This window comes from Cebus imitator, unplaced genomic scaffold, assembly GCF_001604975.1.
Source record: "Cebus imitator isolate Cc_AM_T3 unplaced genomic scaffold, Cebus_imitator-1.0 Scaffold188, whole genome shotgun sequence".
NCBI lineage: Eukaryota > Metazoa > Chordata > Mammalia > Primates > Cebidae > Cebus > Cebus imitator.
The window spans coordinates 4102877-4117135 of NW_016107503.1; the positions used below are offsets into that span (position 1 = coordinate 4102877).

At 51.1% G+C, this 14259-nt stretch overlaps 1 protein-coding gene and 1 pseudogene across 1 annotated transcript in view; both read right to left on the bottom strand.

The window, feature by feature from the left end:
• Positions 1 to 14259, bottom strand: part of LOC108316401 (neuroblastoma breakpoint family member 10-like) — a 163908-nt gene that overhangs the window by 124728 nt on the left and 24921 nt on the right. The window lies entirely within an intron of this gene.
• LOC108316373 lies at positions 5652 to 8764 on the bottom strand (annotated as a pseudogene).

Here is a 14259-nt window from a genome sequence, read left to right on the forward strand (position 1 = left end):
AACTTTCCTTTCTTATCCCTCATAAATAAAGCTATTTCCATCTCTACACTACTCAACATTGGGGTTAGACGAGGGCTTGTCTTTAAGGTTGGGCTTTCTAGAGATCTCTTCCATGGTTTCCACACAGAAGTCAATGAGTTGGGGATCTGTTTCTTGAGATGTAAGGTCCAGCAACAGAGTAGCAGGGTTTAAAAATCAACATCCTTTAAGAGTAGCATCTGGAATGTCACACAGGAGGACCTGATATTTAAGCAGCTGGTCCCCTGGTAGCCATTGGCATACTTTTGGCTCCAGGACCTTCTGTACTGTACCTCTTGGGGCTAAGTGGGGGTGCTATGACATCTCATTGTTGTCCTAAGGTAAACTTACTGGCTTCTTCCACCAACAGAATGATGGTAGCCACAGGTCTCAAGCATCCTAGCGGCCCAGCTGCCACCTGCTTTAGCTGTTTAGAGAAACAGCCCACTGGTGCAAAGTAATTCCTGAGCCTTCAAGTTAGAACATCCAAAGCGCTCCCTTGTTTTTCACATAGCAGGTGAAAGGTTTTTCTAACTTCGAGTCCCAAAGCAGGGGCTGCTCCTAGCTTTTCTTTTGAGGTTAAGAATGCCTGTTGACAAGTTCCATTCCAATTCAGAGGCTTGTGACCACTCCCTTTTGGAGGTTCAGAGAATGGTTTTGCTATGAGTGCAAACCTAGGAATCCAAACCTGGCGGAATCCAGCTATTCTCAGAAAGCCTTCTTAATTTGAGGGGGCAGGAGTGCCAGAATGGTCTCTTTTCATCCCTGGGCCAAGATCTTGGTCCCAGAAGTGAGCATGTGTCCCAAATACGTGACGTGACCCTCTGGACAGAAATTTGGGCCTTTGAGGGGATACCTGTTACCCTTGTTTGGTCACAAAAGTAAAGACTTGAACTGTATTTTTATCAGAATCTTCCCCTGGTAGGGCTGGAAATTAATAGGTCATCCACATATTGTAAGAGAGATCCATTAATTAACTGTAGTTCCCCTAACTCGTTTGCCAATGCATTGCCAAACAGATGGGACTGTCCTAAAACCTTGGGGACAGGACAGTCCAGGTAAGCCAAGATGCAGCATGACCGTCTGGATCAGTCACAGTGCAAAAATGTCTGGGAGTCTATAGGTGTAAATGTATGTAAAAGAAAACATCTTTTATCTTGAATACCATGACCAGTGAGCATCTTCAGGGACATGAGCTCTTATTGTATAAGGATTAGGAACTACTGGAACTGCAGCTACTGCCTCGTTAGCTGCCCTGAGATCCTCAACAAATCTGTATTTTCCCATTAATAAGTTTGGCTTATTAACAGGAAAAATGGGGGTGTTACATTGGGACTGACAGAATTGTAATAATCCATACTTCGTTAACAAAGGATGGATGCCCCTCTGAGCCTCAGGTCTAAAACGATATTGGGTTTTTTTTGTTTTTCTGTTTTTTGATTTTTTTTTTTTTTGAGACAGAGTGTCCCTCTTTCGTCCAGGCTGGAGTGCAGTGGCGAGAGGCTCACTGCAATCTCTGCCACCTGGGTTCAAGCAATTGTCCTGCCACAGCCTCCTGAGTAGCTGGGATTACAGGCACCCGCCACCACACCCAGCTAATGTTTGTGTTTAGTACAGATAGGGTTTTGCCATGTTGGCCAGGCTGGTCTCCAGCTCCTGGCTTCAAGTGGTATGCCCGCCTTGGCCTCCCAAAGTGCTGAGATTACAGGCGTGAGCCATCACACCTAAAAGGACATTGCTTTTCCCATAGATAATTAACACTGGGTTTCCAAATAACCTGACTGGGAATACATTAACAGTTCTTCCAGAAACTTCCATGTCCCAGAGGGGAAGTCTTGTGCCGGAAGGAATGTCTTTATCTGTGTGAAGACATGCACTTAGAGCTAGGAGAATTGTCCCTTCCCAGCCTGTGGCCTTCTCTTGAGGTGCTCCAAATTGAACTGTGGCCTGTAATTGGGAAAGTAAGTCTCTTCCCAGTAAAGGAATAAGGCACTCTGGGATAAGCAAAAATCTGTGGGAAAACATGTGGTTCCCCAGAGTGCCACTAAAGCAATGGGTGAATCTCCTGGCTCTTGGCGGCCACCATCCTCGTTTCAGTATAGGCGAGGGAAGACAGCGGCCCCGAGGACGGATCAGAACCGAGAAGGTGGCTCCCATGTCCAGTAACTAATATTTTTACCTGCCGTGTCAGGAGTCGCCTGAGGCTCTCTGTGGAGATGGTACAGTGTCTGGTGGGAGCTGTAGGGAGCCTTGGGCCCTGTCAGTCCTCTGTTCTCTCAGCCATTAGGGGTCTGGGGAGCTGAGACTCCCTTTGGCGCCTGAGGCAGTCTTTCCTCCTGTGGCCCTCTTGCTTACAGAAGGCTCACCGATTCCAGCCCAGGGGCTGCCGAGCTGCCTTCGTCCGGGCATTCCGAAGCCACTCTTGCAACACCTTCTTACCATGGGTAACCCAGAAGGCACAGGAGGCTGAAAGCGGCTGCTAACAGTTGCACTTTTTGGTCCTTTCTTTTGGTTTTCTCCTCTTCCTCTGCCTCGTGGCTATTGTTGTAAACTCCAAAGGCTGTGTTTAAGAGTCGGCTCACGGAATTTGGGGTCCCCTTCATGCCTTCTGTAACTTCCTCCTAATGTCAGGGGTAGATTGAGTAATAAATGCATGGCCAGAAGAGCCCGCCCTTCCGAGGTGTCTGGGTCTGCATTGGTATATTTCCTGAGTGCCTCAACCAAGCGGCCCTGAGGCAGAGCAAGATTTTCATCGTTCCGCTGAGTTACTTCTCTATCCTTGTCGTGATTAACTGGCTTAATCACACACCTTTTCATACCTTCTGTTAAACAAGTTAGCCTGTGATTTCTACATGGAAGATCTTGGGAACCCTTCTGGTAATCCCATTGAGGGTCTCTATGCGGAACTGCATCTCCGTCTACGTAAACAGCGTGGCCTTGGGGATGAGCAGCTACTCTATCTGCATATTCACAGGCAGTACCCAGAATCCTTTGCTTCTCCTCTGTAGGACAGCAAGTGGATAATAATATTTGCAAGTTGTGCCAAGTTAAATCAAAAGACACGATCACCCGAACAAACTCTTCTATGAACTTCTCTGGATCCTTCAAAACCCCAGCCAAATTTCTCCTTGAATAAAGCCAATTTGGACATGGGAAATGGCACATAGACTCTGACTGTTCCCCTGTCTCTGCCAGCTACCTCCCACAATGGACACAGATTCAATTTCAGGGGCTGAGGTAGAGCCCTGCTCCTGGTGGTACTGGCTGGGCTTACTTCCTTGGGCAGTGGGGGATATCGGCTGGAGCTCACTGAATAAGGGGGAGGGTTCCTGATGACATTGGGGTGGAATCCTGCACTGGACAACTGGCATCACACCCCTCAGAACTGGGGGACTGAGAAGACCCTGGGGAGGGCATAGGCCTTCCAGGGGGTGCCGCTGGAAAGGGAGCATTGAGGATCTCCCATGCAGTTTCTTGGTACCTGGAAGTAACATGAGCCAGACACATCCTGCAGTTGACTCTTAAGTCAGAATCCTGGTAGGGGCCACAAAAGCCTGTACATAAGGAGCTTCTCCCCTTTTTCCTTCCTTTCTATGAATAGGTCCAAATGTAAAATAGTATTATGATGCAAATAACCAGTTTCAGGGGGCCGGGTGTGGTGGCTCACGCTTGTAATCCCAGCACTTTGAGAGGCCAAGGTGGGTGGATTACCTGAGGTCAGCAGTTCAAGACCAACCTGGCCAACATGGTGAAACCCCGTCTCTTAAAAAAAAAAATTAAAAATAGATAAATAAATAAATAATAACCAGTTTCAGGCCAAATTTCTTGTTCTTCCAAGAAAATGTGTTTCTTTTTCTTTGAGCCACCTAATCTGAATTTGCTCCAATTGCCTAAAAGACACCCTAGTGGGGACTCCTTTCAGATCCTTGCCGTTGTCCTATGTCTAACAAGGATCCCCACTCCACCCAGAAGTTTTTTGTTTTTGTTTTTGTTTTTGCAGTACATGAATGTTTTATTCTTCATAAAGTGCTTAAAGCATGAAGAACAAGCTCTTTACAAACAGGAGTTACAACTAGGAAGACCAACAGCAAAGCAGGACCATGCCTGCTCCCTGCCCACTCTCCTCCAAGTGTGTCTAGGAGAGAAACATCAACGAGGACCCTGGGCTTCGATTCAAAAACTCCTCTGAAGACATCCATGCCCTGGGCATTAGGGGGCCCACAGTCAAAGGGCAGGGCCAGAGCTGGGACTCAATACAGCCCAGATGAATACCCAGTAAGGGGGTGACTCCCCCTCTCTCTGAAAAGATACTTATCTAATACCCAGTGACCCCCAAAAAGCATGGCTGAAGCCCTGGGGACCAGTGGACACTTTTCTCAGCTCTGATGAGTGAAATTTAAGGTAGGTAACGTTACAGGGGCTTTCCTCCATGTGCGGCACTCCTCTGCACCATCCTGGCAGCAGACGGACATCACCCAGAGGGCACGTGTCTGCCCAAGGCCTTCCAAGCAAGCCCACAGGCCCTCTCCTGAGGAAGTGGTGGGCCCAGAGGAGGTCTTGCCTCCTCACTAGACCATAAGTATTCTCCTTCAGTACCTCATCGCCCCCTATTTTTGCTAATTTAGGGTGGCCCAAGCCACCAAGTTTCCTTACAGAGGCCTTGGGCAAGCCTGCCTTATTTTCTACAAGCAACCTAGGGGCTGGAAAGGACAGACGCTTCATTTCAAAGTGCACTGCAGCCAAGCCAGGCAAGGTCCTGGGACAGAAGGGGCAGGCTGGGACAGCAGCTTAGTGGAGGGATGGGAGGGCAACGGAGGCTTTTTCCTAAGTATAGGTGTCTCCCAAAGGCATAGTGGGACCTCCCACTTACAGGCAAGCTGACTGGTCTAGCATGGCTAAGGTCTGAGGCCAGACAAAATGAGAGTCAGCAGGGCAGCCCCAGGCCTGCCTGCCCACTTGCCCAGCAGTAGTTTCTATCTTGGGATCCTCCTCCTGGGGTTGAGGGATGGGAAGACAGCAGGAAGGCTGGGGGAGCAGTAACTTGGGCAGACTAAGAGATTAACTCTAGGAGAGGGGGAGAGCACACAGCAGGGCCACCCATTCTCATTCCCAGGGCCTGAGAGAGCCAGCCCTATGTATTCAACAGGTGGGAGCGGGATGCCACAGGGCGGGAGAGGTCAACACCAGGGCCCTCGGCCCTGCCCACAAAAGGCACATTTTAATTGGTTTCCAAAAGTTCAAACCCTGCAGCAACACAGAGTTTTGGCATCTGGACAGGCAACAAGAATAGACACAGAGGCTTGATCCCCAAAACATAAGAAGCCCCAAGCTCCAGCCTGGAGGAGCCTACATGTTGGGGGTGGGCAAGAGCTGGAAAAGCAAGCAGGCGCTCTCCCTGCACCCGCCCCTGCACCCCACACGTTCCCACGTGACCCTGTGGAAAGGTCAGCGGGGGTAGCGAGCAGCCTAAAGAACACACGCCGTCTACCTCTGTCCACACGGCACTCGCCCCACAGACAGCTCGAGACTGAGACAGACTCCGGACGTGGCAGAGGCTGGCCCAGATCACACAGGCTCCTTGTCCTCAGGGGAGGGGTGTGGGGCTGAAGAGCAGGCACCCTGCTGCCCATAACTCACAAACAGGCAGCGTGGTCCCCCCGCTCCCACTGCAGGAGCAGGCTGACGAGCTCATGGTGGGTCAGGTGGTAGTACTTGGCCGACTGGTCCAGCACAGCCGAGTCCTTCAGCCTCTTGGCATCCACCGTCTGGCCAGCCTGGGGTGCCTGGGTCACAGGCTGAACGCTCCCAGGTGTGACTGTTTTGAGCTTCTCCAGCTCACTACTCAGGGCTGTGCTGACCGGAGCAGGACTGTTTCCTGCCAGGCTGCCGTCCACAGCGGGGCACTGAGGGGCTTCACAGGGTGGGGACCAGCACTGGGCTGCCGCTCCTCAGCGGGTCGTGTCTCCCAGGGCAGACATAAGCGGGGAGGCTGCAGTGGCTGCAGCGAGGTCCTCCCCAAGTGGGGCAGGGGAGCCCCCAGGTGGGGAGGGCTTAAGGGAACCAGGAAGGCTGGCTCCCCTGGTGGTGGGGAAGATGAGGTTGGGGGCCAGGCTCCAGACAGGGGAGAGCACAGAGGGCTGGGCCCCCCACGGTGGTGACTGGCCCAAGGCCGGAGAGGAGCCAGTGGAAAGTCAGGCTCTGGGGGGGTGGGAAGCTCTTCTGGGCCAGAATGAATAGAAGATTCCCTAGACCCTGGTGGGGATGCAGATGAGAGGCTGGGAGGATCTCGGCTCCTCCCAAACAGGAAGGGGTTCAAGGCATCTTCCTTGGAGACCCACACATCAGCCTGCTGGGAGGGACCCAAGCCCCTCTCCTACTGGACCCTGGCCCTGGACCTCAGGATCCTGGGGGCCTTCTCCCATCTCTGGAGACGCCTGCTGACTCTGAAGAGCCAAGCTCTTTGAGGGACGCGGTATAAGGGCAGGACCCTCGGGGCAGCTGATGGCTGCAGACAGGCAGGGCCCAATACGGTGGGGGGGGATGCAGAGTCGGGGGCTGGCATCCTCCACTAGCTCTTCCAGGCCAGGCTCGGCCAGCAGGGCTGCAGAGGAGCGGCTGTCAGTCTCCTCCAACTCGGGCTTCTCTCCCTCCTCCTTTGTCTCCAGGGGACTGACAGCCAGTGCACGTGGGGAGGCATCTTCTCCCTCTGTCTCTGTCCCCCTGTTACTCAGCCCCGCTGCGGCCTTCTCCTCCTCCTGGGATCTTGAGGGTGTGAAGAGGCTGGTGGCTTGGGAGGAGGGGCGCTGGGCTGCAGCCCTGCATCAGACACCCACTCGGGTTTAGGCTCCGGCTCCAGCTGGGGAAGCCCCTCACTCCCCTTGGGGCTCACAGTTTCTGGCGATTCAGGCTGCACCTGGGGCAGAGGCTCATCAGACTCTCCCTACGGGACGAGTGAGGCCGTCTGAGCTGCAGGAGAAATGGTGACCACATCCCAAGGCCAGGCATCGTCGGCTGTCTCCACATCAGGGCAAAGCTGGTTTTCGCCGTGGGGGGCCTGATGGTCCTGGCCCTCAGCAGCGCTGTCTGGTCCCAGCAGCCTCTCCCAAACACTGATCACTTCAGGGGAGCTAAACAGAGACGTCCCACTGTCTGCCGGACCCTGCCCTTCCCCTTCCGGGGCTGGCGGCTCCCTGTCTGGTTCTGAAGCTGAGGCTCTCAGCTGTAGCTGGGCTGATGAGGCGGACAGGCCCCTACGGAACCGACGGGCCCCAGGTCAGCTGCACTGGCGCTCTGGTGGTCCAGTCCCAAGTCCACAGGAACCCTGGGCTCCAGCCACACGCTGCTCCCACCTCTTCCTCCTCCTGCCCCGGGCTCTCCCTTGGGCTTGGCTGCCTTCGCAGTCATGGCCCCTGGCCTGGGTCTTGCAGCCCTGCCGCCTCCAGCCCCACTCCTGCAGGGGCCAGGATCTTGCTCCTGGCCTCTGGACGCAGCCTGCTGGCAGCAAAGACGTTGAAGGTGTTGTCCCACTCAGGCAGGGCTTTCCCCAAGGGCCAGGACTTCAGCCTGAGCGCTGGGCTCCTCCCGTCCAAGCACTGCCTCTGAGCTGCTGTTGCTACGACTGCCTCTGGCCCAGGAGTCGTCTGTGGAGCGAGGCCCCTCCTCGGAGGCCCGAGATGGAGCGGCGGTGCCGCACAGGGGCCTGGGGCTCCTCGTTGTAAATGTGGTTCCCATTGACACGGAGCGAAGAGCGGGAGACAGCATGCAGGTGGCCCTGAAGGTCGAGACGGGCCCGAGGAGGAGCCGCGCGCATCTGCCTGGCCTCGTCGCTGTAGGTCCCCTTGTGGGTGAACAGCCTGGGGACTGTGCAGACTCCCGGCCCCTTCAGTGGACAGCCAGCTGCTGCGGCTCCGTGAGCGGGTGAGGGGCTCGGCGCCAGGCCCCTGGTAGGCCAGGCTCCCACTGGCTGAGGACAGGTGCTGTCCGAGCCCGGAGAGGTGCTGGACTGGGTCAGGGACGACTGGCGCAGCTTGTTTCGGAGGAAGAAGCCTTTGGCTTTGCCCATCTTGCCCAGGCTGCCCGGGTCAGGATCCTCTATGGCGCTGCTTGGGAGGATGGCAGAAGCAGATTCCAGGTCATACTTCTTCTTGCCCTTCATCTTGTCCTTGATCTTGCTGAAGGGGGACCTTGGCTTGTCACTCATGGACAGGTCAAACATGCTGGCGCTCAGGCTGCTGCGTGTGAACTGGATGGTGACTTCGATCTCGCCGCGTTCCTTCTCCTCTTGCCTGCCTTGGAGTGCAGTTCGTACCACTGCGTGTGCTGGGCGCGGCCTGCGCAGGAGACCTCGTCCAGTGTCACCGTGGCCTGGCCCAGGAACTTGCCCACGCCGATGAGTGAGCGGTGCCTGGTGGTGAGCACCGGCTCGCTGGCGGCGGCGGAGCCCGAGGCCCAGGGCGCCTGGCCTGCGTCGACCTCCTGCACCTGCCGCAGGTCATCCAGGGCGCCGGGCGGCGGTTGGAAGGAGAGTCCTCACGCCGCTCTGGGCAGCCTGTGACTTCTCCACCACCCACGTGCTGTACTCTCGCGGCCCACCTGGATCACCGTGTACGCGTCGCTGGTGCTGCCCGCGCCCGAGCTCTTGCCCCGCAGCCCGCGGCCCGCAGCCCCGTCGCCCCGTCACTTGGACGTGCGTGGGAAGCCAGCGGGAGGGCCCCGTCGCCGGCTCCGCGCCCCGCACCAGGGCCATGGCGGGGAAGCGGCGGGCGGGCCGGCGGAGCAGGTGCAGACTCCGGGACCTGGAGACAAACTCGGTCGCGGCGGAGGGTGGGCTGGAGCCGGCTCCAAGCGCCGCCGCAGCTGCTGGCTGGGATGCCCCGACCGGCCGCCGCCTCCCCACCCCGCTGGGCTGCGGGCCGCTCCGCGGCCCCAGAAGCTTTTCTAAGTCTAGCAAAAGCCCAGTAACTTTTCCTTTCAAATTCCCACCTCCTGCAGAGAAGATATAAGCACAGGTAGCAAAGCGTTATGAAAGTGGACTATGAAATATGAATGAGCAGTCGAATGATGGGTCTGAATTTCACTGAGAATAAAGAAAGCGTTTTAGTTTGGGCAAAGGGGGGTTAAAAGAAACAAGGGGGTCACGGAAGGGAGGAGGGGAAGGCATGAACAGTGTTGTCCCCTGAGCTGCCAGAGAATCTACCCAGCAGCCGCAGACACTGAAGAGAAATGTTTGGGCAAAATGTTTGGGTGGCTGCTGCTTGTCTGCCACTATGGGTCGTTGTCACTTGGGTTGGGGGTCCAGGAACCCCTGCCCCCTGTGACCAAGAGTTCAGTATGGCCTTGAGCAAGGTCACATAGGAAGGGGCCCACAACTGGCTGTTATGGAAAATGGTAATTTTTTAACTTAAGGGCAGAGAAGATGACATCAACACCCCCTGGGGAGGGGCTCTAATCCACAATCCTATAGGGAAAGTCAATGCTGAAAACCCCAGAGCATCCAGGCGGAGGCCAGCAGTGACAGTGGAACTCTCACACACAACAAAATGCCAAAAACCCAGAGTACCCAAGTATCAGCCAGTGAGGTTCCCCACACCAAATGCTAGAACTCCAGGGGTGACCAATGGTGAACCCCAAAGGCCAAGTTGGGGCCACAGAACAGTGTGACTCTGGCTTCTCAGGGTCCACATGGTGAGGGACTCTCACGACCCAGTGTCCTGCCTTAAACAGTTCTTGACTCTGTCCCGTGCTGTCCTGTGTCGTGTCCCGTCCCATCTTGTCTTGTCTTGTCTTCGCTTGTCTTTGTGGTCACCAGATGATGCAAGGCAGGACAATCCCCAAACTGAGGCTGAGCCCAGGAGAGCTCTTGGCTCTTCCCAGGTAAGAATTCAACGGCAACCTGGAGGCGAAAGAAAGCAACTTTGGTTAAACTGGTGCTGCTTCTTGTGGGGCAGGGGTAACCCGTAGGCAGTGTGTGGGCTGCTAGCTAGCTGTCTGTATACCCACTTTTAATTAGATGCTAATTCGGAGGTAGTTTATTCAGAACTTTCTGGAAAAGGGATGGGGAGTTTCCAGAACCATATAAGGTAACTTCCTGGGTGTTGCCCTGGCATGTTGATGTTCTTATTTATAAACTGTCAAGGCACTGGTGGGAGTGTCTTTATGCTAATGAGCATTGAGAGCAGCTAGAGGTAGCTTTTGTCTCCATCTGCTGATTTTGGTCAGCTGCTTCACTGCACCCTGTTTGGACCAGATCCTTCTCTGATCAGCCGGGCCACCACTGGAAAAGAAGTCCTGCCACTTTCCTGCCTCAGTAGACTCTCTGCCAAAGAATGATCTTTAGAGTTTGCTATTGACTCATGAACTGGAAAAATCATCCTGTATAGGCCAAATTCCCACCCTTGAGACTTCTGTAGGACCAACATGTAAAAACAATATACCCCAATGGGACTGTTAGGTTTCAAATAACTTACTGTCCTTTGGATTTATTTTTCTGAAAGTAAATTCTTCATACACATTGACTTGTCTTTTGCAATCCAATGTAAAAGTGGGACATCTTCAGAAGCTTTGTAACATACAAATTAGCCTTAAACTTACCTACCAGACCTCCAGGCTAGAAGGCTGATTCATGTAAGAAGGACTAAGAAGACACTTCACCATATCCTGGGTGACCTTAGATACGTTTGTACAGCAGACTGGTAACCTACACTTTCTTCTAGCAGTGAGAGGTGCTGAGTGAGAGCTGTCACTCCTCCTGCAAGGCAGAGAGCCACAGAGAGCCAAATTTTAGCCTAGAACTCAGCCGGCTCTTCACAGCCTCCCACGCGTTACTTTTTCCTCCACAATTATTTGCTTTGAAAGATTTCAAACCTATAGAAAAATTGAAAAAAACACCTCTACACCGTTCACCCAAGTTCAACAATTAACATTCCTTTGCCTTTTTTCTCTGTCTACACACACCTACACACACGTCCATATTTCATAATAAATGCAGGAAAAGAAGCTCCACTTCATTCCTAAATATTTCATCATGTATTTCATGAGATTAAGGATATTATCCTATATAATTATAATATAACTCAATGATCAAACCTAAGGATATTAACATTAATTCAATAATATTAACTAGTATATAGTCTAGATAAAAATTTTCTATTTAGAAAATATCACATCTATACACATGTATGTGTGTATATAGATATTTATGCATGTATATAGTGTGCATGTGTGTTATATATACACGTATAACATACACTATGCATAAATATCTATATATACATATATACATATGTGTATATATAACACACATGCACACATGTATGCATAAATGTCTTAATGACATGTGTATGCATGAATATCTTAATTTAAAGACATATACATATCATTAGCTGAAAGCTGCCTCTATCCATATATTAAAGGTTTCTCCATACGTAGTGAACTGTAACCTAACTGAATGTGTAAACAGCCTGTAACCTACTCTCTTTTTTTTTTTTTTTTTTGAGACAGAGTCTCGCTCTATGGCCAGGCACAAGGCTGGAGTGCAGTGGCGCGATCTCGGCTCACTGCAACCTCCACCTCCCGGGTTCAACCAATTCTCCTGCCTCAGCCTCCCGAGTAGCTGGGACTACAGGCGTGCCCCACCACGCCCAGCTAATTTTTGTATTTTCAGTAGAGACGGGGTTTCACCATGTTGGCCAGGATGGTCTCGATCTCTTGACCTTGTGATCTGCCTGCCTTGGCCTCCCAAAGTGCTGGGATTACAGGGGTGAGATACCGCGCCTGGCCAACAGCCTGTAACCCACTCTTGTGCCAATGACTGAGCTTGGGCCAATTAAAGGTGGCCAACTGTTCGAACCGGGCTTAAATAAGACAAACTCAGAGCTGCAGCCAATCTGACTATTTTTATACCTCACTTCCGTTTTCTGTAAGTCACTTTCCTTTTTCCATCCATAGATCTTCTTCTACTACGTGGTATCACTAGAGCCTCTCTGAACCTATTCTGGTTCTGGAGGTTCCTGATTCAGGAATTCTTCTTTGCTTAATTAAACTCTGTGTGTGTGTGTGTGTGTGTGTGTGTGTGTGTGTGTGTGTGTGTGTGTGTAATACCTTATATACATATGTAATGTATATATGCATATATATACATAATATTTATTTATTTCAGAGAGAGAGAGAAGTGAGTTGTGGTACTGATGTTATTCCCCAAGTTCCCAGGAAAGTTCCTCAATTGCACTTCAGTTTCCTAGAACTGTCCCTCCATTTCTTTGCTTTTGTTGCTAAGTTTTTGAAGGGATAGGCTAGTTATCTTGTTCAATATCCTGCATTCTGATCAAACTAAGCGTTTTTTGAAAGAACAGGATATAGGAATTTGTGCTTCTTACCACTCCACCTGTCAGAAAGCAAGCGAAGCCAGAACAAAATACTGTGAATATTTTCACATCAAAATTAGTAAAGAAAACTCAGCATCTGCCAGCAAGTTTATGGAGTGCCATGGTGGCATAGAGATCAGCACTTTGCCTTGTGAAGGCAGAACCTCGGTTGCAATCCAAAATGGTGGTGTCTGGCATCTTTTGGGTAGAAACTGAGGTGTCTTTTGGTTTGCTTTCAATCCCGGCACTGGCTGAGTCCTTCAGCGGGGTTTACCACTGACGGCTGCAATGCGGTGCGGTCAGGCAAAGGGAAGGAGAGCCCACATTGCACACACCTGGGGCCCAGGACACGCTCTGCGTCTCACCACTGAGCAGAAAATATCCCAAAAGGTAAAGCGCCACCTTTCAATCCGCCCTGGTGGTAGCTTCCACTAAAGCAGTGGTGTGGTCATAACTGGTTTTTACTGTCCTCACAATGGCTGCAACCCTTATTTGTGGCCCGAGAACGAGGCTTACCACTGACTTGCTGGTGTGACCCAGTGAGGACCAGCAGAACACCCCTGGACTAGGTCGTTGGGAACTTGGAGGTGCCTCACATCTGGGCACGCGTTGAACCACCCCACAAGGAGAAATGCCTCTTCTCAAGAAGACGTCTCTGTACTTTCCACTCACGGAACTGTGTAGTCATAGCTGTTCTTCTGGTTGAGATAGTAGCAGGGATTTTTTGGGGGTGGGGAATGAAAATGAGCCTTTACTGAGTTTAAAATAGAATCCAAACTCCTCGCCATGGTCTACACTGACTTGTCTCCATCTTCCATCCCCAACCCCCATGTTTATGCTAAAGAGCAAACTAATGAAATGTAATTCACATAGTGTAAAATTTTAATATATTAACTAGACAGGTTATCAAATATTGACAAATGAAATCACCACCCAGATAAAGTTACAGAAAACTTCCATCATCCCAAAAAGGTCTCGACACCAGGCATGGTGGCTCATGCTCGTAATCCCAGCACTTGGGAGGCTGAGGTGGGAAGACTGATTGAGCCAGGGAGTTTGAGACCAGCCTGGGCAACATGGCAAGACCCCCGTCTCTATAAAAAAATGTTTTTCAAATTAAAAAAAAAATTTTTTTAAAGGTCCATAGAGTCCCTTCCAGGCAATCCCACCATTCTCCACTTAGTTAATCACTCCTCTGATTATCAGTTAATCACCATTCTGTTTCTTACCACAGATTATGTTGCTCACTTCTTGAAATTCACAAAAATTTACTTTTTGTGGGTTTTTTCATGTCTTTAATATAGATCCACATTATTGTATGTATCTAGTTGATTTGGGTGTTACTGGTGAGTGCTATTCCAATGTGTGAATACACCACAGTTGATGGACAATTTGGTTATTTCTAGTTTGGACTATTATGAAAAAGCCTGCTGTGCATGAATAATCCTGCACAAATCTATCTGTTCTGTGTTTTCTTAGATTTTGTATTTGTCTCTGTTTGGCATCTATTAATCACAGGACAATTACAATAACTATATGTTCTTATTTTCTGTATTGTTTTCTTAAAGCAATATACTGATGTACGTTTGGTGTACTAAAAGCTGTACATATTTAATGAACACAACTTGCTGAGTTTGGAAATAAGTATAGACCCATCAAATCATCACGACAATGTATACAATAAAATCATTTGGCTGGGCATGGTGGCTCACGCCTATAATCCCGCACTTTGGGAGGCCCAGGCTGGAAGATCACTTGAGGTCAGGAGTTCGATAACAACTTGGCCAACATGGTGAAACACCATCTCGACTAAAACTACAAAAATTAGTCAGCATGATGGCGCACACCTGTAATTTCAGCTACTCGGGAGGCTGAGACA